Genomic DNA, 25,698 nt, shown 5'->3' on the forward strand with positions numbered 1-25,698 from the left:
TTATAAAACCTAAATTCATGATCAAGGGGAAATCACTCCAGTGATATTGTCAGACTGCCAGGGAGAGGCGTCAGAGTCTGTGCTCTCCACTGGGTGCGGTGTGCTGTGGCGTCCAGGTTGGAGTCGGTGTAGCCCCCGCCCCCTCCTCGGTGTTGCCCCCGCCCCCTCCCCGGTGTTTCCCCCACCCCCTCCCCAGTGTTCACTCAGCAGTAGATAAACTCTGTTGTGGTCATCTGCAGTTTTCAGCGGCGTTGGATGGCTTGAGTTTGGACTCTTTTATGGAGTGGCTGTATCTAAAATGGTTAATCAGATTACCTGTCTGGGGGAAGAAACTTATAACCATGTAACCACATAACAATTACAGCACGGAAACAGGCCATCTCGGTCCTTCTCATCCGTGCCGAACTCTTAGTCTCACCTAGTCTCACCTAGTCCCACCAACCTGCACTCAGCCCATAAACCTCCATTCCTTTCCTGTCATGAAAGGAAACAGACAGATCTGTGCAGTGTCATGTCAATGCCCATGTTGTAACCGTATAGGTGTTGTGTCACAATCTGCTCTCACATTTCAGTCCACCTCCACAGTGGAAAACATTCATGAACCTGAGTCCACACTGAGAGAGACACACTTTATAGCGGGGTGTTGTGAAGCTCCTCGCTGGAAGAGATGCATTTAGTGGAGGGATATTTATTGAAGATTTCAAGTCTTTTCTGAGGAAACACCGAGCAGACAGGCATGTATTGCGGAGTCTAAATCATCCTGTTATGATGGCATGAAATTTTTGTTTTAATAGCCCTATCACATTTTCCGTAAGGGAACTTTTAGAAAAGGCAATTTGCAGTGTGGGTAGTGTCCACAATGATTTTTCCTGCCAATTTCTTTGTCCTGGACACATGCAATTCCTGCAGTGATGGCAGACTGTAGCCATTGACCTTTTCTGCTGTCCTGACAGTTCACTGTAGTTTTTGTATATGGTTAGAGGATGCTGCCTGTGATACTATAGTTATTTATTCACCATTCTGACTTGGGGATAGATAGATCATTCTGCATTATTACAAATCCTTTGTGAGAGTAACGTCACCAAAAAGATAACAGCAGTTCAAGTAAGCATCTCCATCACCACCTTCCTGAGAGCAATTTGGGATACTACTACTACTACGTTGACTCAGGCCTAGGGGGACGGCGTCGGGCACGATGACGGACTCTCCACAAGTAAGGGATGGGTGGTAAAATACAAATGACCCTGAAAATAAATATAAAGAAACAGTCTCCATCACAAACACAAGAAAATCTGCAAAAGCTGGAAATCCAAAGCAACACAAACAAAATGCTGGAGGAACTCAGCAGGCCAGGCAGCATCTACGGAACAAAGTAAACAGTTGACATTTCAGGCTAAGACTTTTCATCAGGACAGCAAATGAGGATATCAGTCACAGTAAGAAGGTCGGGGAAGGGGAGGAAGAAAGGTGGCAGGTGATAGGTGAAACTGGGAGAAGGACTGGGGGTGTAGAAAAGAGCTGGAAAGTTGATTGGTGAAAGAAATAAAGGGCTGGAGGAGGAGAAATCTGACAGGAGAAGATAGAAGACCATGGAAGAAAGAGAAGGAGGTGGGGCACCACAGAGAGGTGATGGGCAGGTAAGGAGATAAGGTGAGAGAGAGAAACGGGAATGGTGGGGGGGGGCAGAATTACTAGAAGTTTGAGAAATCGATGTTCATGCCATCAGTTTGGAGGCTGCCCAGACAGAATATAAGGTGTTGCTACTCCAATCAGAGTGTGGTCTCATTGCAGCAGTAGAGAAGGCCATGAATTGACATGTTGCAATGGAAATGGGAAGTAGAATTGAAATGGGCGGCATTTTCCTTGGCAGATTGAAGGCTGGTTAATGGATGAGAAACAGTACAAAGCATTGGTCTGTGAAGGTATTCTGCATTTGCTGAGGGTGTACACAAACATGGCAGTAGAAATATTATTTTGCAAAACTAAAGCTAACTTGTTTGAAATAAAAGTGTTTTTTGTCATTATTGAAGTACTGAGAGGCATAATTTGTTTCAAGCTCAATTGCAGTTGTGGCTCTTACCTTGCAAAAAATCTGTCATTGAAAATGGATTGGGCAATGGAATATTGTTTGCTCAGATATTTCAGGATTGCAAGAGGCTGCAAAGAGGTATATACTCAGCTCCCTCACCATCAAGGACATCTTCAATACATGGTGCCTGAATGAGGTGGCACCCATTGTTAAAGACCATCACCATCCCAGGATATGCCCTCTTTTCATTACTACTATCGACAAGGACGTCTAGGAACCTGTAGACCCACACTAAACAGCTTCTTCCTCTCCTCCGTCAGATCTCTGTATGGCCCATGAGGTCATGAACACTATTTCATTATTCATTTTTTGTGCTCTACTTATTTTGTAATTTATCGTAATTTTATGTATTTGCACTGTACTGCGGCAGCAAAACAACAAATTTCACTTCATATAACTCATCTCACCACATCACCTGGCATCACTTTATGTACATACATTCAGTCTATGTACAGTATATAACAGTTACTTATACATTAAGTTTTAAAGGATTGCCTTTTATTTATATTTATTTTGTCAATTTTGATTTTTTATTGTGTTCTTTACATTTTACATTCACCTACAGATATGTGCAAGATATTCAACAGGTTACTGTTTTTTGGCACATTTACATCTGAGCAAATGCCATTGACCTAAAATGTTAACTTCTGCTTCTCTTTCTACATTTCCTGCTTGAACTTTGGCTGACTTGAAAACCGAATGATGGAAGCTTTTGTGTAAAGAGGGAAATTAGACACACCAGTATAAACTAATTATCAATCCTCAGAGCTGTCCTCCCCGGAGACATGTTTACCTGTCCTCCCCGGAGACATGTTTACCTGTCTCCTATTCTGCCTTGTACAGTTGGTATTACAGGTAGTTACTAGGTTGGCTCCTAAGGTAAGGTAGGAGATAAATCAGCCCAGATTTTATGACTTTTGAACCTGCCCTCTCTCTTTTGCCAAGTTGGTGTGGATGTATTCCATAGTACGTCACGTTTATGTTTAATACATCCCCCCCCCCCCCCCAGCTCAAGGCACTTGATTACAGGATATCTGATTACATGGCATCGCAGGGTGTCTGATTACATCTGTATTCACCTTATCAGGATCCACAATTACATTTCTTTCCATGCTCAGAATTATATTCACTGAGGAAAAAAATATGGATATTTAAAAGAAACCTATTTTAGGTTTAAAGTCAATGTAACATAATTTTTAAAAAGTGATTAAACCAGAAAATGTCATAAATACTCAGAAGATCGGGGAGCCAACATGGAGTGAGGTTAAGAAAAGCACACAAGAAAATATCAGAGTAAGGTTTAATATCACTGACATATGCTCTGAAATTAGTTTTGCAGAAGTACAGTGCAATACATATAAATACTATAAATTACAGCAAGAAATATATATACATAAATTAAATAAGTTCTGCAAATTAGTGAGGTAGAGTTGTGAAGAAATGTCTTGCCGTGAAATGTCAACAGTTTATTGAATAGCTGTTCATTAATAAAACAGCCCAGTCCGTCGCACCAACGCTCACCCCACCACTGAATACATTTACATGGAGCATGGCCACAATAAAGTGACATCCATCATCTAGACCCCTAGGACACAACTACCATCCGGCAGAAGGTACAAGAGCCTTAGGTCCTATACCACCAGGTTAAGGAACAGTTATTACCCTAAACCATCAGGCATGGATAACTTTACTGACTACTACTCTAAACTGATTCTACAACCTATAGACTCACTTTCAAGGGGTCTTTGCAACACGTTCTCAGTAGTAGTTTTTTATTTGAATAGTTTGTCTTCTCTTCAACATTAGTTGCTTGTCAGTCTTTGTCTACTTATGTGTACAGTATTGTACAAATGCCTTAGACACATGGGAGCCTGCAAGGAGAAAGCTGGAGAGAGCTTCCTGAGAACATTGTCTGTTCACCCGGTGTTTAGAGCTGCTTTTGAGGAAATGTGTGGCTGCATCGGGCCAGATAATGAGTTTAAACGAGGGACTGTGTAGTTCGCCCAGTCCAAGCCAATCGTGTTACGGCCCGGGGAAGTAGCAAGAGTAATGGGAAACCCCAAATTTCCCGAATCCCGAATCCCGAATGCCTGAGGGCAAGGCCCTCCTGGTGGATGCCCCGGAAGACCAGGAAGACCATGAAAAGGAGTCAGAAGTGCCTGCTGGGGTACTGCTGAGGGCCGAACTGCAGAAGCCCTCAGATGTTTAGGTGAACAGGATGGCAGTGATTGTCAGGAACACTACGAAGAGGGAGGTCACCTTCAAGTGGGGTTGCTCCTGGTGGATCTTTTCCTGGTGATGATAATGTCTAGTGTCCCTGTGAGACAAGCCCGGGAGAAACTATCTGAAAAAGGGGGAAAGTTGACCGCTGAGTCATTCAAGTTTAGGGACGTTCCGATACCTGTGGGTTGGAAGAGGAGGTTGGCAGAGAAGGTGGTGAAACAGGAAGGTGTCCTTCCATTGACAACTTTGGTGTAGGTTGTTCCAAGAGCACTTGTCGCACTATCCAGGTGACCGAGGACACCCTGTTCTGAGGGAGGCCGTGGTAACTGGCTCCTGCAGAGGTCAAAGATGTTCGTCAGCATTTGTGTAAGTTGAAGGAAGCTGGGATCATCACTGAGTCCAGAAGCCCCTATGCGTCTCCAATAGTAGTGGCCAGGAAGAAGAATGGGAAGGTACAAACATATGTGGGGTATAGGACTTTGAACAGGCATACCATCCCCAACCAGTATACAGTCCCAAGGACCGAAGACGTGCTGGCCTGTCTTAGTGGTGCAAAGTGGTTCAGTGTGCTGGACTTGGGGTGTGGATATTACCAGATCCCCTTGAGTGAGGCTGACAAAGAGAAGGCAGCCTTTTTACGTCCACCCGGATTCTTCCAGTTTGAAATGATGTCCCAGGGCATATTGGGAGCCCCTGCAACCTTCCAGTGGGTCATGGAGAAAACAGTGGGGGACATGAACTTGCTTGAGGTATTGGTGTATCTGAATGACGTCTTAGTGTTTGGGTCCACCTTGAAGCAACATGAAGTGAGGCTACTGAAGGTGCTGGGTTGCCTGAAAGCTGAAGGGTTAAAACTTTCCCTGGACAAGTGTCAGTTCTGTAAGACGTCTGTCAGCTATGTTGGGCACATAGTCTCACAGATGGAGTAGCTACAGAGCCGTCTAAGATAGAGGTAGTGACCACATGGCCAAGGCCCCAGACTGTGAGCGCTTTGCACTTGTTCCTTGGGCTCCGTGGTTACTATTAGAGGTCGTAAAGGGCTACACGAAAGTGAGTCGCCCTTTAAATCAGCTTCCGTGTGGTTACCCTCTCTTGGGGAAGAAAGGGCGGAGGAAAAAAGGAGAGGAGGGTAAAAAGTATCTTAGCCCTTCGGAGCCTTTTGGACCGAGGTAGGATGTGAAGTGTGAAGAGGCCTTTCAGTCGCTGAAGGCGATGCTGACCCAACTGCCTGTGCTGGCTTTTTCAGACCCCCGATTGCCTTAGGTACTGCATATGGATGCTAGCAGAGAGGTCTCTGGGGGTGTCCTGTATCAGGACCAGGGCATCGGGTTGAGACCTGTTGCGTTGTCAGCCGGAGTTGGTCGCCTTCTGAGAAATCCTATCCCATGCACAAGTTGGAGTTTCTGGCATTAAAATGGGCTGTGGTGGCTAAATTGAGTGACTACCTCTATGGTGCTAAATTTGAGGTGAGGACTAACAATAATACCCTAACTTATATTGTGACCTCAGCGAAATTGGATGCCACAGGCCATCGGTGGTTGGCGGCATTCTCTGCCTATGATTTCAGCCGGAAGTATCGGCCGGGAAGTAAGAACATTGGTGCTGATACTTTATCCCGACATGTGCATGAAGGCCTGGACACGGACAGAGAGTGCGAGAGTGTTCCAGCCCTGGGAGTGAAAGCCATGTGTTAGTTTGCCATTACGGTGAAGGCAGACGGAAGGCATGGGCAGGATCGAGCGGTAGATCAATTGGGAGCTTCTGATGACGCCATTCCACAAGGTTACTATAACCTGACTGCTCTGAAGACAAACCAGTTACTAGAATTGAGTCCTAGGGGGAGGAAAAGATGGTGGAGTACCTGCGTGTGCGCAGCTCTCCGGTGAAAAATGATATCATATCTGTTAAATAGGGGCCGTGGAAAATTCTGATTTGATGGAGAATGGACGTGAAAGCACAGAGGAACATCTGGAGAAATTTCTGACACGCCCGTTCGCTGCTGTCGTTACAATGTGGTCGGGAATCTTTCGGAGGGTAGACCTCAAAATCCCCGGCCTTGCCTGCTTTTGGTGACCGAGAAGGAGGTTGAATCATTCGGACAGAGATGGCGCTCAGTACTCGGTGTCGGAGAGCTCGAAGTTTTCGGATGACTGAGAGTCAGATTGTGGTCGGCATGGCAGGGAGAGTTTTTCTTCCTTCTCCCATCTGCGTGAGATGTGAGACATTTGAGAAACTTTACTGTGCTCATGGACTTCTTCATCAAGTTATGGTATTGTGCACTGTTGTAACTATATGTTATAATTATGTGGTTTTGTCAGTATTTTCAGTCTTGGTCTGTTCTGTGTTTTGTGATATCACACCGGAGGAAATAATGTATCATTTCTTAATGCATGCATTACTAAATGACAATAAAAGAGGACTACGTGTCTTCATAATCCTAATCCTAGGGAAGTGGCAGCTGCTCAGCAGGATGACCTGGGCATCGGTACCATTTGGTCAGCAGTCAAAAAGGGAGACATGGCCCAAGTGGAGAAGATGAAACACGCTGTGGTGCCTCCATCACTGAGAGAATGGCCCAGATTGGAGTTGAGAAATCAGATCCCATACCAGGTCACGTCACCTCTGGACCAACCTTGGCGTTCCCAGCTGGTTCTGCCTGAAGTATTGGAGGATTGTGTTGAAGTCACTTCATGATGATTCTGGACATTTGGGGATTGAAAAGACCTATGGATTGCTCAGAGATTGGTTTTACTGGTCCCGAATGAAGCAAGAGGTCGAAGGATACTGCAAGTCGTGATTTCGATGCATATGAAGAGAGACGCTGCCTACGAGGGCAGCTCTGTTGTCCCACTTGCAGAGTGCGGGGCCCCTTGACCTGGTGTGCTTGGATTTCTTGCCAATAGAGCCAGATGCCAGCAACATGGTGAATGTCTTAGTCATCACAGATCAGTACTCCAGATATGCTCAAGCTTTCCCTACCAAGGATCAGAGGGTGTTCACAGTGGCCAAAGTGTTATGGGAGAAGTATTTTATTTATTATGGCCTTCCCAAGTGGATACATAGTGATCAGAGACGGGATTTCGAGAGTAGGCTCATACATGAGTTACTGAGTATGCTCGGAGTCGAAAAGTCAAGGACTACTCCTTATCACCCGCAGGTTGAGAGGTTTAATCAGACCTTGCGAGACATGCTCAGAACCTTGGAGATCAGCAAGAAGAACAAATGGAGTCAACATATTGGACATCTGGTCCAATGCTACACTGTACCTGAAATGAAGCTACTGGGTACTTGCCATTTTATCTGATGTTTGGGTACGAGGCGAGGTTGCCCATCGATCTTTGTTTTGGGACTGACGAGGAAGACCTACCACCAAAGACTTATCTGAAGTATGTGTCTGATATGAGAAGGGAGCTGAAAAAGGCTTATGAACTAGCTGAGGTCACGGCTGCCAAGTATAATCAAGGAAGTAAGAGGAGGTATGATCAAAAGGTTAGGTTCTCCCAACTCGTGCTGGGAGACTAAGTCCTCATAAGGAATTTGGGGCTACCTGGGAAGCATAAGTTGGCTGACCACAGGGCAGCTATGGCCTTTCTGGTGGAGAGTCAGGTGCCAAAAGTACCAGTTTTCCAGGTGAAACAAGAGGATGGGAATGGGCCTGTCAAGATTCTCCATCAGAACCACCTTCTGCCTCTGGGACAAGAGGTGGAGGTGACCCAGAGCCCGACCTGGAGCCTACACCTAGTAAGAGGACTGTGCGGTGACACGGGGTGACTGATGGGCCAACAGCAGGAGAGATTAGACCGGCCCCCACCTCTGAGTGGGATACTGATTTGGAGATGAGGAAATGGGGGTGTGGTATATACTGCCTTTTGCTAACTCCCCACTGATTGAGGAAGAGATTCCCAACCCTTCTCATGCTGAGTCAGGTGAAATTGGAGGGGGCTATCTGTGACAGCCTGGGTTTCAGCGGGACCCTGCAAGGGATGAAGCGGGGCTCAGCTAAGGGACAGAGGGGTCGGAGTTGCAGGAGGGCATGAGTGATAGACCGGGGGAGGCCTCCCCAGTAGTGTCGGAACATGAAGAAGCAGATGAGGGGGTACGGAGGTCTCAAAGAATCAGGAGACCACCGGAGTGACTGGCCTATGTAGCACCGGGGGAACAGAGTATGGCCCCTACTGCTTTGGGGAGCTATGTCACTGCCTTTTACACCTGGGTTAAACTTTGTGCTTTGCATGAAGAATTGGCAAGTTATCTCAATGTCATGAGGACACGACTAAATTTGGTGGGGGTTTAATTTTGATTCTATTCAAAGCACATGGAGAAAATCAATCTCCCCCTCTCTTTATTTGCCCTTGAATCACCAATACTTCTGAGTCTTATGTTTTTGTTAACTAGTAAACATTTAGTAGATACATCTGGTTTAAGATAGTGCAGGTAAACCTCAGTGACTTTTGGCTGATGGCTAACAAAACAAGGATAGCAACTAAGTACTTTGTTAACCATGCTTTTTCTGGCAAACAATCATCACAAGTGATAGACTGTAGCTTTCTTTTGGACTTAGGGGCAATTTGGTGTAGCGGAACTGAGGTAAGGCAAAGTGGTGGGTCTGTCACCAAGAGTGTAGAAGGTTGGGCACAGGCCAAATCGAAGCCATGGGGCCCAGGTCTCAGAGTGTATCAACATGGCTGAACACGATGTGCCGATAGAGATTTACAAGTGGAATCAAGGCGGCAAAGTCTGGCATATCCAAGTGGCAGAACCTGAAGTTCGTATAGAGATTTAAGCACCAGGCCAGATTGTAAAGGTCAGGGTGTCAAGGCCCAAGGTGAGGGGTGAGCCAGTTCAGATTGCTGCTTGAAGCAGCAGAACCCATTGTTTAGATGGAAAGTTTAGTGTTAGACCAGATTGAAAAGGTCAGGTTGTCAGGGGGTTCTTTTCGTTGCACATTGGTTCAATGGTCTTCTTTTTATGGGTTATTTTATTATTTTATTTTTTATGGGCATGATGTGGTTTTTATTCTCTGCACATTGGGTGTCAAGCTGTTTAACACCCAACATGCAGAGAATAACTGGGTTTTTTTGGGGGATCTCTTTGTTTCATGGCAGCCTGTTAGGAGATGGATCTCAAGGTTGTATAATGTATGCATACTTTGATAATAATTGAACTTTGAACTTTGAGATACAGTACCGTGAAAACGTCTTTTCCATTGCCTTTTTCTGGGCAGTGTCTTTACAAGATGGGTGACTGCAGCCATTATCAATTATCTTCAGAGATTGTCTGCCTAGTGTCAGTGGTCGCATAACCTGGACCAGCTGATTGATATGCACCAGATGCTCATTTGACCATCCATCACCTGCCCCAATGATAGCTGACTATGACTGGGGAGGGAGGGCTAAACAGGTGCTAAACCTTGCCCAAGGGTGTCCTGCAGGTTAGTGCAGGGAAAGAGCACCTTATGCCTCTTTTGTTAGAGATGTATCTCCATCCTGCCACCCTATATTTACAATACTATATTTACAATATTACTCAAATACTACTGAAATATTGAATACAGGACACTTACTTACTTGGAGATCCCATCAAAATGATAACCTATCATTTGATTTCTCTTCGCAAACACGAGGAATTCTGCAGATGCTGGAAATTCAAGCAACACACATCAAAGTTGCTGGTGAACGCAGCAGGCCAGGCAGCATCTCTAGGAAGAGATACAGTCGACGTTTCAGGCCGAGACCCTTCATCAGGATTAACTGAAGGAAGAGCCAGTAAGAGATTTGAAAGTGGGAGGGGGAGGGGGAGATCCAAAATGATAGGAGAAGACAGGAGGGGGAGGGATGTAGCCAAGAGCTGGACAGGTGATTGGCAAAAGGGATATGAGAGGATCTTGGGACAGGAGGCCCAGGGAGGAGGAAAGGGGGAGGGAGTATGGGACAGGAGGCCCAGGGAGGAGGAAGAGGGGAGGTGATTCTCTCATATCCCTTTTGCCAATCACCTGTCCAGCTCTTGGCTCCATCCCTCCCCCTCCTGTCTTCTCCTATCATTTTGGATCTCCCCCTCCCCCTCCCACTTCCTTCAGTTAGTCCTGACGAAGGGTCTCGGCCTGAAACGTCGACTGTACCTCTTCCTAGAGATGCTGCCTGGCCATTTGATTTCTCTTACTGAAGTGCATGACCTCACACTTCATGTTAAATTTAATTTACCAGTCTTTGCTCACCCATTCAATCCATCTATATCTCACTGCAGAATCACAGTATCCATATCACAGCATGCCCTTCCATCTATTTGCATAACTTCAGCAGATTTGGAAGCTCTACATACTCTTTCTTCTTCCAGGTCATAAATGTAAATAGTGAACAGTCAATTTCCACTAGTTAACTCCTTTCAGTCTAAAAAGGAAACATTTACTTCACCTCTCTGGTTTTCTATGAAGCAACCAAGTTTAACACACTTCCTTCAATACAATTTCCTCATGGAGGATTCAGAGGAATTTCTTTAGCCAGAGGGTGGTGAATCTGTGGAATTCATTACCATGGATGATTGTGGAGGCCAAGTCACACGGTATATTGAAACCGGAGATTGGTAGGTTTTTAAAAATTATTTACTTATTGAGATGTTGAGATACGGAATAGGTCCTTCGGGCTACTCGAGCCGTGCCACTCAGTGACCCCTGATTTAAGCCTAGCCTAATCACGGGATAACTTACAGTGGCCAATTAACCTGCTAACCATACAGTCTTTGGACTGTGGGAGGAAACTGGAGTACCCAGAGGAAACCTACATGGTCACCCGCTTAATTGGGCCAATATGTACTGGTCCTGATGTGTCCCAATTAACCAGAAGACACTGTATTTCAGATTTCAAGCATCAATAGTTTTTAAAATAGTTTTCATGCAGATGAAATAGCTCTTTCAACATAGAAAATGATTTAAAGATTAGCTTTATTTGTCACAGGTACATTGAAATACCAAGACATACAGTAAAGAGCATTATTTGCATCAATGACCAACATAGTCCAAGGATGTGCTGGATCAGCCCACGAGTGGTGTCATGCTTCCTGCGCCAACATAGTATGTCCACAACTTCCTAACCCTAACCAATAATTCTTTGGAATGTGGGAGGAAACCAGAGTACCCAGAGGAAATGCACATGGTCATGGGGAGAATGTACAAACTCCTTACAGACAACGTTGGGAAACGAACCCCAACCTTCCGATTGCCGGTGCTGTAAAGCATTACACTAACCACTATGCTGCTACGCTGCCCACAGCTGACTGAATGTAATTATGTAATCAGTGCTTGGGACATTGCATTAGGGAGGATGGTACCAGTGGATTTGAAGGATTTTTCCAAGACAGTGATAGCAATACCTCTCTAGTTGGGGTGACACGGTAGCATAGTAGTTTTGTGCGATGCTATTACCATTCAGGACATCAGATTTCAGAGTTCAATTCTGGCGTCATCTGTAAGCACATTTACTGTGTGCATGTGGGTTTCCTCTGAGTGTTCCGGTTTCCTCCCACAGTTGAAAGAGAAAGCATTTAGTGTCTATTTATTTATTTGTTTGTTTATGGAGATACAGTGTGGAATAGGCCTTTCTGGCCCTTCAAGCCATGCTGTCCAGCAATGCCCAATTTAACCCTGGGTCAATTTACAATTGCCAACCTACCAGCTAGTGTCTTTGGACTTTGGGAGGAAACTGGAGCACTTGGAGGAAACCCAGGTAATCCACGCAGTCACAGAGAGAATGTACAAACTACTAACAACCAGCAGTGGGAATTGAACCTGGGTCGCTGGTACTGTAAAAGAGTTGCTCTAGCTGTTACGCTACCGTGCCAATTGGTCATTGTAAATTGTCTGATGATTAGGCTAGGATTAAATTGGTGGGCTGCCGGTCAGCTTAGTTTGAAGGGCCTGCACAACACTGTATAAATAAATAAATAAACAAACAAATAAATTCAAGAGGGCAGAGGCAAACAAGGTTTCAATTTAAAGTGTCATCTAAAGAAAGGTCCTTCAGTTATGCAGGACCTCTGCATGAGAAGGAATTTCTTTAGTCAGTGCATGGTGAATCTATAGAATTCATTGCCAAAGATGGCTGTGGAGGCCAAGTCATTGGGTATATTCAAAGTGGAGTTGATAAGTTCTTGATTAGTAAGGGCACCAAAAGTTATGGGATGAAGACAGGAGAATGAGACTGAGAGGGATAATAAATTTGCCATGATGGAATAACAGCTGAGACTCAATGGAGTGAATGGCATATTTCTGCTCCTATATCTTATGTCTTATGGTGTCTGCAGCCTGGATTTTTTAGGTCAAGTATTTGCAGCAGGATATCCTGCTGAAACATGAGAATTCAACTTTCCTGATTAATCAATGGAAAATCTCATTTGTGGTCTCAAATTTCTCTTCCCCCTCCATCCCAATGTTCCTAAAGATGTACAATTGTCCCTCGCACACTGTAATTACATGTGTCCCACAATGGGGGATGGGAAGCCTTGATTGGGAGCAGCCCATTGGAAGCCACCTCTCTGAGACAATAGGACCATTAGCACCTCATCTGGCTCCCGTTCGTTGTTCCAGTTGCTCAGCTGGTTCTGTAAAAGGAAGGTGCTGATGGTTTATTTGCTTGTGGGACCTGGGCCAATCCCTGGCTCTCAAACTGATTGCCGGCTGGACTAAAGGCCAGACAGGAGTAGTCTCTACGTGGTCAGTCATTGCTAGTTTTAAGAGTTGGGAATCAGGGAACCAAAATCAAGTCCGAATCCAGCGAAGCCTTAATGTGGACATGCTTTAATGCACTTAGGGATTCAGGTAAGGTCAAATTCTTCCAATTGTGAACTATTATTCATTGAAACATTTCAAGGGCTGATCAGACAAAGTGCTTTGTGAATGAGTCATAAAGGCTGGACCAGTGATTGAAAGAGAAAACAGGGAAGCATTTATTTAGAGTTCTGTCACACCCATGTGATGTCTTAGAGTACTTTGTAAACAGGAGATTTCTTTCTGTGCTTTTTTTAAGTTCTCACAAAGAGAAGTCTAGGGTTTATATGACAATTCAGTCACTTTTAGTATGTCCTAAAGCACCTTACAGACGCTGAAGTTAAGCGGTACAGAAGAACAGCTGCTGGAGACCTGGATTCAATCCTCACCCTGTGTGTAGTCTGTGTGGAGGTTGGACATGTTCCCTGTGATCACATGAATCTCCTCTGCAGGTTTGTAGGTTAATTTGCCACTATATTGCTCCAAGAGTGTAGGTGAGCTGGAGAATCCGTGGGGAGTTGATGAGAATCTGGGGAAAACAAAGAATGATTTTCGGCATCTGCCAAAACTAGAACTTCCTGGTGGCCAATCATTTTAATTCTGGTTTCCAATCTGACATGTCGGTCCATGGCCTCCTCTTGTGCCACGATAAGGCCAGCCTCAGGAGGAGCTATGCCTTATATTCCGTCTAGGTAGACTCCAATCGGATGGCATGAATATCAATTTCTTCTTCCAGGGGAAAAAAAATTCCCCCTTCCCTCTTCTTCTATTCCCCACTCTTGCCTTTTACCTTTTCTCACATGTCTATCACCTGGGTCCCCTCCTCCTTCCCTTTCTCCTACAATCCATTCTCCTCAATAAATTTCATGAAATATGCCAATGATATTAAACGTGATTCTGATTCTATCAGATTCCTTCCTCTACAGCCTTTTATCTTTCCCCCAACCTGGCTTTACCTATCATCTTTAAGCTATCCTCCTTCACCTCCCCCCCCCCCCCCACTTTCTTATTCTGGCATCTTCACCCTTCCTTTCCAGTCTTGAAGAAGGGTCTTGGCCCGAAACATCGACTGCTTATTCATTTCCATAGATGCTACCTGACAGAATTGGTGGGCTAATGGGCCTGTTTCCAGGCTGTACCACCCCATGAGTCCATGAAGTTATTTTGGGAATGTTGTCATTCACACTGCAAATTATCCCAAACAGCACCACCACAATCATCAACATCATCATCATCATCATGTACTGTGTTGTATGACGTGGGTGATCATGGTCTTTGACCATGATTGCTCTTGGCAAATTTTTCTACAGAAGTAGTTTGCCACTGCCTTCTTCTGGGCAGTGTATTTACAAGAAGGGTGATCCGAGCCATTATGAATATCCTTCAGAGATTGTCTGCCTGGTGTCAGTGTTTGCATAATCAGGACTTGTCATATGCACCAGCTGCTCATACAATTATCCACCACCTGCTCCCATGGCTTCACGTGACCCTGGTTGGGTTGGGGGGTGTGCTAAACAGGTGCTACACCTTGCCCAGGGGTGATCTGCAGGCTAGTGGAGAGAGGGAGTGCCTTACACCACCCACCTTTGGTCGAGACTGATCTCCACCCTGCCACCCTCACCAATGTGACATTAACCAGATAACCTACTTTGGTGATGTTGATACAGGAATAATTATTAGGTAAAACATTGGAGATAACTCCCTCCTCTTCTTCAAAATAGTGCTGTGGGATCTTTGGCATCAACTTTCTTTCCTTTTCATTTGAAGAAAGAGAAATAAATTGAAAGTAAACAATTATTGTTAAAACTCAATATTCTGATTAGTTCAATTTTGATAATTATTATCAAAGCACATATATGTCACCATATACACACATCCCTGGGATTCATTTTCTCAGTTAGAGTCATAGAAAAGTATAGTCCAGAATCTTTGGCCAACCTTGTCCATGCTGAACCATTTAAACTGTCTACTCCCATCAACCTGCAGCTGGATCATAACCTCCATACCTCTCCTATCCATGCACCTACCCAAATTTCTCTTAAATATTGAAATTGCATTGACCAGTTCTGCTCTTACCACACTCTCATCACCCTCTGAATGAAGAAAGTCACCCTCATGTCGCCCTTAAATGTTTCACCTTTCACCCTTAATCTATGACCTCTAACTCTAGTCTCACCCAATCTCAATGGAAAAAGCCTGCTTGCATTTACTCTACCTATAGCCTTGATAATTTGGAATACCTCAGTCAAATCTCTCATTCTCCGATGCTCCAGGGAATAAAGTCCTAAACCTATTCAACCTTTCCCTATAAACTCACGTCCTTTAGTGCAGGTAAATGTTACCAGCACTAGTAATTTTTTTCTGTACTCTTTGAATTTTATTGATATATTTCCTGTAGGTAGGTGACTAGAAATGCGCACACATTTCAGATTAGGCCCCATCAATGTCATATACAACATCCCAACTCCTGTACTCAATAATCTGATTTCTGAAGTTCGAAGTTCAAAGGAAATTTATTATATGGTGACGTATATGTCACCATATATGTACAACACTGAGATTAATTTTTTGCAAGCAATCACAGTAAATACAAGAAACACATTAGAGTCAATGAAAGACCATAGTAAACAAAGAGGCCAACAACTAATGTGCAAACAAAAATGAACAAACTGTGCAAATACAAATGGAGAAAAAATAAATAATAATAAATAAATAAATATATATCAAGAACATGAGATGAAGAGTTCTTGAAAGTGAGTCCAGTTCAGTGGGAACAGTTCACTGATGGGCTGAGTGAAGTTATTGCCTCAGGTTGAGGGGTAATAGCTTTTCCTGAACCTGGGTGTGACTCCTGAGGCTCCTGAACCTTCTTTCTGATGGCAGCAGCGAGAAGAGAGCATTACCTGCAAGGTGGGAGTCCTTGACGATAGATGCTGCTTTCCCACAACAGCACTCTGTGTGGATGTGCTCAGTTGTGAAGAGGGCTTTACCTGTGATGGACTGGCCCATATTCACTATTTTTTGTAGACTTTTCAATACAAGGGCATTGGTGTTTCAATTCCAAGCCATTTTGCAACCAGTCAAAATATACTCTCTACCTCACATCTATAGAAGTTTGACAAAGTTTTAAATTACATACTGAATCTTCACCAGAATCTTGCTTCTGAGAAAGTAGAGATGCTGGGGTGCTATCTTTGTAATGGCACTTACATACTGGACTCAGGACAAATCCTCGGGAATGATAACACCAAGGAACTTAAAGTTGCTAACCAATGTTCCCTCTAATTTGTAATGACCAGTGTGTGCAAAAATCTTATACTGTGCATTATTTTGCCCAGTGACAACAACATGTGCGCACCGAATAATTTTCTCAGTAAAAAAATAAATAAACCAGTTCTAAAATCTGCAAACAAATCATTGCAAACTCCACGTTGTTAACACCACCTACATCAGCAACTGAAAAAGGAAATGTGATTGAGTATGATTGTGAAATATTCCTAACATGCCAATGAGGTAGAGGGTGACACCCTTTTGTGTGCCGTTTAAATTCTTTTGTGCGCTAGTAGCAAAAGATATGTGCGCGCCTACAAGTGCACATCTTAGAGGAAACATTGATGTAAACCCCCTCCACCTCTTATTCCCCCGATGAAGACTGGCTCATGGACCTCTTCCTGAAGTCAATAATTATGTCGTTGTTGTGGCACCATTCAGCCAGATTTTCAGTCTCACTCCTAGAAGTGCTGATTTGTCACCATCCTTGATTTGGCCAATGACAGTGGTGTCATCAGCAAACTTTAAATATGGCATCACAAACAAGAGAATATCTATGGCTTTGGAGCTGTGCTTAGACTTGCAGTCATAATTATAAAGCTAGTAGAGCGGGGGGCTAAGCACACAGCCTTGTGGTACATCTGTGCTGATGAAGATTGTGGGTAAGGTGTTGTTGCCAATTGAACTGACTGGGTCTGCAAGTGAGGAAATTGAGGATCCAGTTGCACAAGGAGGTACTGAGGCCTAAGTCTTGAAACTTATTGAGAAGATTGAGTGAAAAGCCAATGAAATGGCATCTGCTGTTGACCTGCTGTGATGGTAACAATGCCAATGTGGCAAAAACTCTCTTTTACAACCCAATCTACCTGTGATGCCACTTTCAAGGTATTATGAATCTGTATTCCCAGATCCCTATGTTCTACCGCAGTATTCTGTGTCCTACCATTGACCATGTAAGCCCTACCCTGGCTTCTCCAATTATAATTGTATGTTATATTTGTTATGTTTGTCCACTTGTGTTATTCTTGCTGCTGTCCTGGAACTGGTATTACTTGTAAGGCTTAGGCATAGATATCTTGGAATTAAGTTGCATAATTCTGCATTTTTCAGTCCTAAGAACTGAAATTATCTTTGTCCTGGAGTAAAATGTGTTAATGGCCACCTTGGATTGTTTTGTACCGCCCCAGAAGCTCAATTGGACACTTCTGGGCACGTCTGGGCTGGCAGAGAACATTCTCATATCTTCTTTGGCATAGCATCCTCTTACAACAGTGGTTCCCAAACTTTTGTAATGCCATGGACCCCTATCATTAACTGAGGGGTCTGTGGACCCCAGGTTGGGAACCCCATCTTACAATATACAAAAACTACAGGAAACTCCCTGATCAACAGAATAGGTTGTTGGCTGCAGTCTACCATTACTGCAGGACTTGCATTCATCCAGCGCGAAGAAGCAGGCAAGAAAAAATCATTGCAAGCATTATACACCCTGTAAACTGCTGTTACTGAAAGCTCCTTTCTGGGAAGCACTATAGAGCTATTAAAACAAAAACTTCACACCATTTTAAAAGTTTCTTTCCACAGGCAGTTAGTCATATCAATCACTCTAGTTACCTCCACCCTCCCTCTATCTATTATCCAGATCATTGCACTGCACTGTGAACACTTTAAACCACTTTTTATAATACTGTTTACATGGTAAATGCATGCTGGTATTTATGTATCTATGCAGATTTCAGAATCAGGTTTAATATCACTGGCATTTGTCATGAAATTTGTTGTCTGCAGCAGCAGTACAATGCAATAAATAATAATAGAGATAATGTGAATTACAGTAAGTATATATGTTAGATTGTTAAATTAAATAAGTAGTGCAAAAATAGAAATGAAGAAGTAGCGAGGTGGTGTTCATTGCTTCAATGTCCATTCAGAAATCAGATGGCAGAGGGAAAGAAGCTGTTTCTTAATCGCTGAGTGTGCACCTTCAGGCTTTTGTACCTCCTTCCTGATGGTAACAATGAGAACAAGGCATGACTTGGGTGATGGGGGTCCTTAATAATGGAAGCCGCCTTTTTGAGGCATCGCTCCTTGAAGACGTCTTGGATGTTACGGAGACTAGTGCCCATGATGGAGCGGACTAAATTTACAACTCTCTGTAGCTTATTTCAATCTTGTGAAGTAGCCCCCCCCCCACCCCTCCCCATACAAGATGTTGATGCAACCAGTTAGAATGCTCTCTATGGTACATCTGTAGAGAATTGTGAGTGCCTTTGGCGACATATCAAATCTCCTCAAACTCCCAATATAAAATATATATAACATATATTATTCCATATACGTATTTTAACCTCAAACTTTAAAAAATACAATTCTTTGTTCTTTATAAATTGTTGAATGTTTCTTTTTGTTGCATGTCATGCCCTGACAAACACACCACAGTAAATTCCTAATATTTGTATGTATATACAACCAATGAAGTTGATTAAGTTGAATCATACTTGCAGTTTGGTTGCAACCTGCCACCTCAGTTGTGCGTGGGATGGGACAACTTAATTCCTGCATAATGCTCCTTTGGTGAGGGAGGCAGGTGGAGGAACCTGCCCCATCCCACCTTTTTATTCTGCCATCTTCCCCTTTCCTTTCTAGTTCTGAAGAAGGGTCTTGGTCCAAAACAGCTGCTGAATTCCTTCAGCATTTTCTGTGTGTTGTCCTAGAAGTTCCTGCAAAAAAAAAGCAGACAACACAGTCAATGCGGAGTAGGGACAGGGAAGTTGCTTACTGTCTTCATATTTCTCTTTTGGAGTAGCATAGAAACCTCTATAGATGTGTGGTAGAGAGTATATTGACTGGCTGCATCAAGGCCTGGTATGGCAATATTAATGCCCTTGAACAGAAAATCCTACAAAAAGTGGTCGATACATCACAGGTAAAGCTCTCCCTGCCATTGAGGACATCTATTAGGAACCTGTTGCAAGAAAGCAGCATCCATCATCAGGGACTCCCACCACCCAGGACATGTTCTCTTCTCACTGCTGCCTTCGGGAAGATGATACAGGAGCCTCAGGACTCACCACCACCAGGTTCAGGAAAGTTACCCCTCAACCATCAGGTTCTTGAACCAAAGGGGATAACTTCACTTGTCCCATCATTTAAATGTTCCAACAACCAATGGATTCCCTTTCAAGGACTTTTCATCTCATATTCTTGATATTTATTGCTTACTTATTATTTTTAATTCTTTCTATTTGTATTTGCACAGTTTGTTGTCTTTTGTATACTGATCATTATAATTGATAGTTATAATTATTATTCTATAGATTGATTGAGTATGCCCACAAGAAAATGAATCTCATGGTGACATATATGTACTTTTGTAATAAATTTACTTCAACATTTCTGATTAAATCTTTGGAAGCAAACACAAGTCCATGTGTTTAGCGGAGTTTACAGTATGATTTACATTTGGATGTTTACTTGTAATTGTTTCCCTGACTTCAAAGTTTTTCAAAAATACAAATGAGGATAAAGTTAAAAGATTTACTAGATAAAGAATAATCTATTTTTTTCAGAGGAATTGTGAAATGTTACCCCAGAGGAAGTGGTTCTTGAGTAGTTAGGTGACTTCTTCAAAAGGAACCTTGGTCAATATCTGTTCAGAGGGGAAAAGAAGTTTCAAGTGATGATGCTAAATTGCATTTTATTAAACAAGTCTGAATAATTAAGTAGTTCCTTATTATGCTGTACAATTTTATTTACAGTACTGTGCAAAAGTCTTAGGCAAATATATGTAGCTAAGGTGCTAAGACTTTTGCACAGTACTGTATTTGTCAATGTGGAGCGAAGAGTGAGTTTGTAAATCTGGTGGGAGCAAAGGATGTTGGGACTGGCTAGGGTGGAGCCCCGCAGGAGGGGTGTGGGACTGGTGTAAGAGAAGGTGTGCCAGGGATGGGGGGTGTGGTGACACAAGTGCAGGCACATCCAGCCCTGAGACACAAGGCAAGGTCATTTGATTCCAAACAATTGGTTATTGATTATTACAGAATGTCTCACCAGTGCTTCCCACTCCCTCCCCTCTTCCGAACCATGATTCCCCTCTCCTTGCCACTTCTCATTGCTACCATCGGGGAGGAGTACAGAGGCATGAAGGCACACTCTTACCAATTCTGGAACAGCTTCTTCCCCCCTTCATCAGAATTCTGAATGGACACTACCTCACTACATTTTTTCCTCTTTTTGCAGTACTTATTTAGTTAAACTTTTTGTAATATACACACACACATATACACACTTACTGTATTCCAAAGTTTTTGTTATTCCATATTGCAATGCCCTGCTGCATAACAAATTTCACGACAAACGCTAGTGATTTATCATCACTCACATTCGTCATGAATATTGTTTTTTTTTGCAGCAGCAGTACAGGGCAATACATAAAATTACTCCAGTACTGTGCAAAAGTCTTAGGCATCCAAGCTACATATTTGTGTCTTTTGCATAGTACTGTAGAGTGTGGCAGGTGCCTGAAATCATACATGCATATGAACAGTTTAGAAAAAGTTGGTTTGGGTTGGGTTGTTCTCCAATCCTGGCAACTTACTTATAAACGTCTTGTCACCATTTGCGGAGACATCATCAGTGCACTGATGTTATCACCTCATATGGTGATGAAATCTTTGCAAGTAAATTGCCAAGATCAGAGACAACTCAACTTTTTCTAAACTGTTCATATGCATGTATGATTTCAGGCTCCTGCCACATTATTTATTTATTTATTTATCTTTTTTTTTCCCCTCTTCTTCTATATTATGTATTGCATTCAACTGCTGCTGCTAAATTAACAAATTTCACGACACATGCCAGATGATAAACCTGATTCTGATTCCACCTGAGACACGCATTTTCCAAATTATTTCCAGTTTAGAAAAGTTCTACACAATCATCTAAAATTACTTTCCCCAATGCTTATCCATAGAAGTTAACCCTATTTACTGTCCTGTTTACAGTTTATCTATGATGCACACTACATGCACTTTGAATTACATTTTATTAACTTATTTGTGGTAATATTTTATTTTATGTGCTGTGTGTGATATGTGTTTTGTTGGTGCACCATGGTCCAGAGGAATGCTGTTTCATTTGTTTGTATACATGTACAGTTAGATTACACTAAACTTAAAATTACTTTCTAAATTGCAAGATTTTTCTGCATTATGAATTACCTTAATGGCTTACTGTCTGCATACGCATAAGGATTAATGCTTGGGATCAGTGATTTGGGTTACGATTTGGGGTTAGCAGTTGGAGGTAGAATTTAAAGTCAGTGGTTTAGGTTACATTCAGAGGATGTGGTTTGTGGTTAACGCTAGGATTAGTGGTTTTTGGAACTTGTGATTAAGGTTAGTGGTTATTTAAAATGGAAAATATGTAGTGTCTAACATGCATAGATTTCTGTTTCGTAGCATAATATTGGAGCTTTAGAGTTTATTGAAGTGACCCACATAAGAATAATCATAGTCCAGATGAAGCAAGTATGTGACTGGTATCGCTTTCTTTTTCATACTGGAGCTTTCCTGCTTGGAATATGTGCTTCATGTGGATTGTTACAAAAGAAACAATACAATTTCTACTACAAGACTATTAGCTCTAAACACCTTTAAAGAATGAAATTTCTTTTAAAAGATTCTTGTTGTTTTTGACTTACCCTGACCAACACACCACAACAAAACCCTAATACATGTAAATGTATGTGGTGAGTAAAGTTGACAAAAGTGAATCATACTTGTGGTTGTGATGCAATTTACCACCTTTTACCTAAAATGCTCTTGAACACCTGGCTCTTTGTTTAAGCTTCTGGTCACCTGCCCTGATATGTGGCTTGATGTCATTTTTTTTTGTTTGAGATTATAAACACGAGATTCCGCAGATGCTGGAAATCCAGAGCAAAACACACAAAAAGCCAGATGAACGCAGCAGTTCAGGCAGAGGAGTGGAATAAACAGTTGATGTGTTGGGCTGGAAAGTAAGTGGGGAAAAGCTGGAATAAGAAAGTGGGGCGGGGGGAAGAAGAGAAGGAGTACAAGCTGACAGGTGGTTGGTGAAACCAGGTGAGGAGGACAGTGGGGGGTGGGGATGGCTGGTGAGATTCTGGGAGCTGATAGAAGAGCTAAAGAGCTGAAAAAGAAGGAATCTGACAGAAGACAGTGGACCATGGGAGAAAGGAGGAGGGGGCACTCCTCCCTTTGAGATATTTTGTTGTGTTGAAGGCACTATATAAAGATGGAAGACCAAAGGTTTTCTGAGAGCTTGCGGTGCTAAAATGAGTCTGTTGGGGCTTCCTGCACTAAACTAATGCAAGGAACTTGCTGTGTGCAGACCAATACCTCTGGAAATACAAACTCACACCTGTGGGAGCTTGCCGTACACAAATTGCCACCTGAGTGACCTTCCCAAGAACAAATATTTTTTATGGGAGCTTGCTCTGCACATTCCCATGTTTGTGGGGGTTTGCACAGACTAGCAACTGGGGAAATTCCCAAGACCAAATATTCTTGTGGGAGTTTTCTATACACAAAACAACATTTCTGGAGGCTTGCTGTGTAGAGAATAGCACCTAATATGAAAATCCCATGAGCAAACACTTTTTTTTGTGGGATCTTTCCGTGCACCAACTCATCTGTGGGAGCTTGCTGTGTAAAAATTGGCACCTGATACAAAGTGTCCTGTGGGCAAACATTAATTCGGGAGCTTTGCTATGCAGGTCAGCACCCAATTCGAGCCTCCCTCGGGTAACCAGCTTTCTGTGTGTGTGGAGGGGATCCTGCTGTGCACAAATCCACTCTAGTGGGAGACTGCCATGCACGGACTAGCATCTGATATGAAATTCCCATCAGGAAATATCTTTGTCGGAGCTTTCCACGCACAAACCCATGTCTGTGTGGTCTTGTTGCACACCAATTACCTCCTGATAGGAATTCCTGTGGGGAAAACATTTTGTGGGAACTTTCTGTGCACAAATTTACACTTGTGGGGGAAATTGTTGTGCAAATTAGTTCCCATGAACATACCTGTTATGGGAGCTTTCCATGCACTAATTAGCGACTGATACGTATTCCTGTGTGTAAACAATTTGTGGGAGCTCACTGTGCACAGACTGGCATCTAATTCCAAGTTCCCATGAGCAAACATTTCTGTGGGAGGAGGTTGCTGTGGTGCACAAAGTAGCAAATGATTCAAAGTGCCCGCAGGCAAACATTTTTTTTTACGGGAGCTTGTGTGGTTTGGCACCTGATTCCAGCCTCCTGTGGCCAAACAGTTTTTGTGTGTGTGGGATCTTGCTGTGCACAGCCAGCAAACTTTTTTTGGTGGGGGCTTTCTGTGATCAAACCCAGGGTTTTGTGGGAGGGCTCTCTGTGCAAAATCTAGCACCTGATATGAAGTGTCCGTGAACAGACATAGTTGTGGGAGCTTGCTGTGCAGTTTGGCACCTGATTTGATCCTCCTGTGGGCAAAACAGCTTTGTGTGTGTGTGTGTTTAAGTTAGCTGTGCACAAATCCACACGTGTGATTTTGCTGCTTACAGAGGAGCACCTGATGCAAGATTCCAATCAGCAAACCTTTTTTTGTGGGAGCTTTCTGTGCACAAAACTAGATTTCGTGGGCGAGTTTGCTGTGCAACAACTAGCACCTTATACGTTGTTGTGGGATCTTGCTGTATACAGACTAACACCTGATACAAAATTCCAATTAGCATACTTTTCTTGTGGGAGCTTTCTTTGCACCAACCCAGGGTTTTGTGATCTGTGTGTGTGTGTGTGTGTGTGTGTGTGGGGGGGGGCGCTTACTGTGCAAAAACTAGCACCTGATATGAAATGTCCGTGGATAGACATTGTTGTGGGAGCTTTGCTCTGCAGGTTGGCACCTAATTCGAGCCTCCCCTGGGCAAAACATCTTTTTTTGGGTGTGTGTTTGTGTGGGAGCTTGCTGTGCACGGTCCGAGCCCAGGTGAGCCCTCGCCGTGCGCAAAACAAATAAATATCCGTGGGAGCTTGCTGCGCGCAAATTTTCTACAGGCTCTCTCCTAACAGCCATCAGCTCTCCCCTCCCCGGCGCCTCATCGGGATCACGGGGTCCCTGTGGCGGAAATAAAAAAAATGTTTTTTTTCGGGAGTTAATGTGTCAGTGTTGGTTTTGGAACCGGCCAGCCCGGGACATCGCTCCTAACAAAGGCTGCGCACCAGCTCAGGCCGGGGCCCAGAGGAGAGCGGCAGACACACGGCGACATTTTTGTTTTTTAAAAAAAACGGGTGAGATTAATGAGTTAATGAGAAGGAAAGCAAAACTCCCGTTTACCGAATCGGTGACGAAGGGGAGGGAGGAAGGTGGCGCCATTCGCCCCACGCGGTCCGCGCGCCCCCCCCCCATCACAACACGCATATACAATTTATGGCGCACGCGCACGGACTCCCCTCGCGCGTTTGAAAGGGTCGCGAGAAAGCGGCGGTTGGGCCAACGGGCCGGCTGCGAAGTCGGGCGCGCGCCAGACCCGCCTCAACCCACTCGGCTAGGCCCCGCCTCCCTCGTCGGGACCGCCCCTCCTCCCCTCCCCCACCTCCCCATCTCCCCTCCCCCCTCCCCCATCTCCCCCCCCCCACCCACACCCCTTTTCCCCAACGCCATCCTCCTCCATCCCAGCTATCAGCCATGCCCAGCTCTATTCCCTGCACCCTGGGTTCTTCCTCCTGCCCTTCCCTTCCCTCCCCTAGTCACACTCCTTTTCCTCAGTGCCACACTCCTCCTCTTTGTCCATTATCCCAGCTGGACCCACCCCCAGTCAGCCCTGCCCAGCTCTAACTCTCCTGCTCCCTGGGTGACTGGCTCCTCTGGAAGAGCCCCCTCTGCACCTCATGCCCTCCCCAATAGCAACACAGCCCCTCCCTCACCAAGACCTTCACTTTCTTGCCTTGCCTCGGTCCTTCTCCGGATGCTCTTTTCCTCAAACATAATTCTGTCTCCTCTGCCAGCTGGACATCATCTAATCACCCAACTCAAACTGGACTTCAGATAGACCCCCCATTCATTCCTAACCCTAACTACCAGCTCCTCATCCTTCACCCAATGCGCTGCCACACTAGTTGGACTTTTCCTCGAATGCCTTTGAACTTTTGTTTGCCACCTTCTTCCTTTCCCCACCCATTGTCCAGTCCTTGGAAGTCGCGATATTAATGGCGGTACCACTTGCCTTGGAGGCTCCTGAGAGGTAGCCACATTGACTGTTCATGTTGTGTCTGACTTAATGGAACTTGTCCATGGATAGTGCTTTGATCCTTTTGTGGTGCACAACTGTAATCTGGTGATCTAA

At 44.0% G+C, this 25,698-nt stretch overlaps 1 protein-coding gene across 1 annotated transcript in view; it reads left to right on the top strand.

The window, feature by feature from the left end:
• The first annotated feature begins 24,509 nt into the window (after positions 1-24,509).
• Positions 24,510-25,698, top strand: part of LOC140197288 (uncharacterized) — a 41,907-nt gene continuing 40,718 nt past the window's right edge. Inside the window, exon 1 of the mRNA XM_072257225.1 lies at positions 24,510-24,643. The gene's annotated coding sequence lies outside the window, so the exon portion shown is untranslated. The remainder of the gene's footprint in view (positions 24,644-25,698) is intronic.

This window comes from Mobula birostris, chromosome 5 (assembly GCF_030028105.1).
Source record: "Mobula birostris isolate sMobBir1 chromosome 5, sMobBir1.hap1, whole genome shotgun sequence".
Taxonomy (NCBI): Eukaryota; Metazoa; Chordata; class Chondrichthyes; order Myliobatiformes; family Myliobatidae; genus Mobula; species Mobula birostris.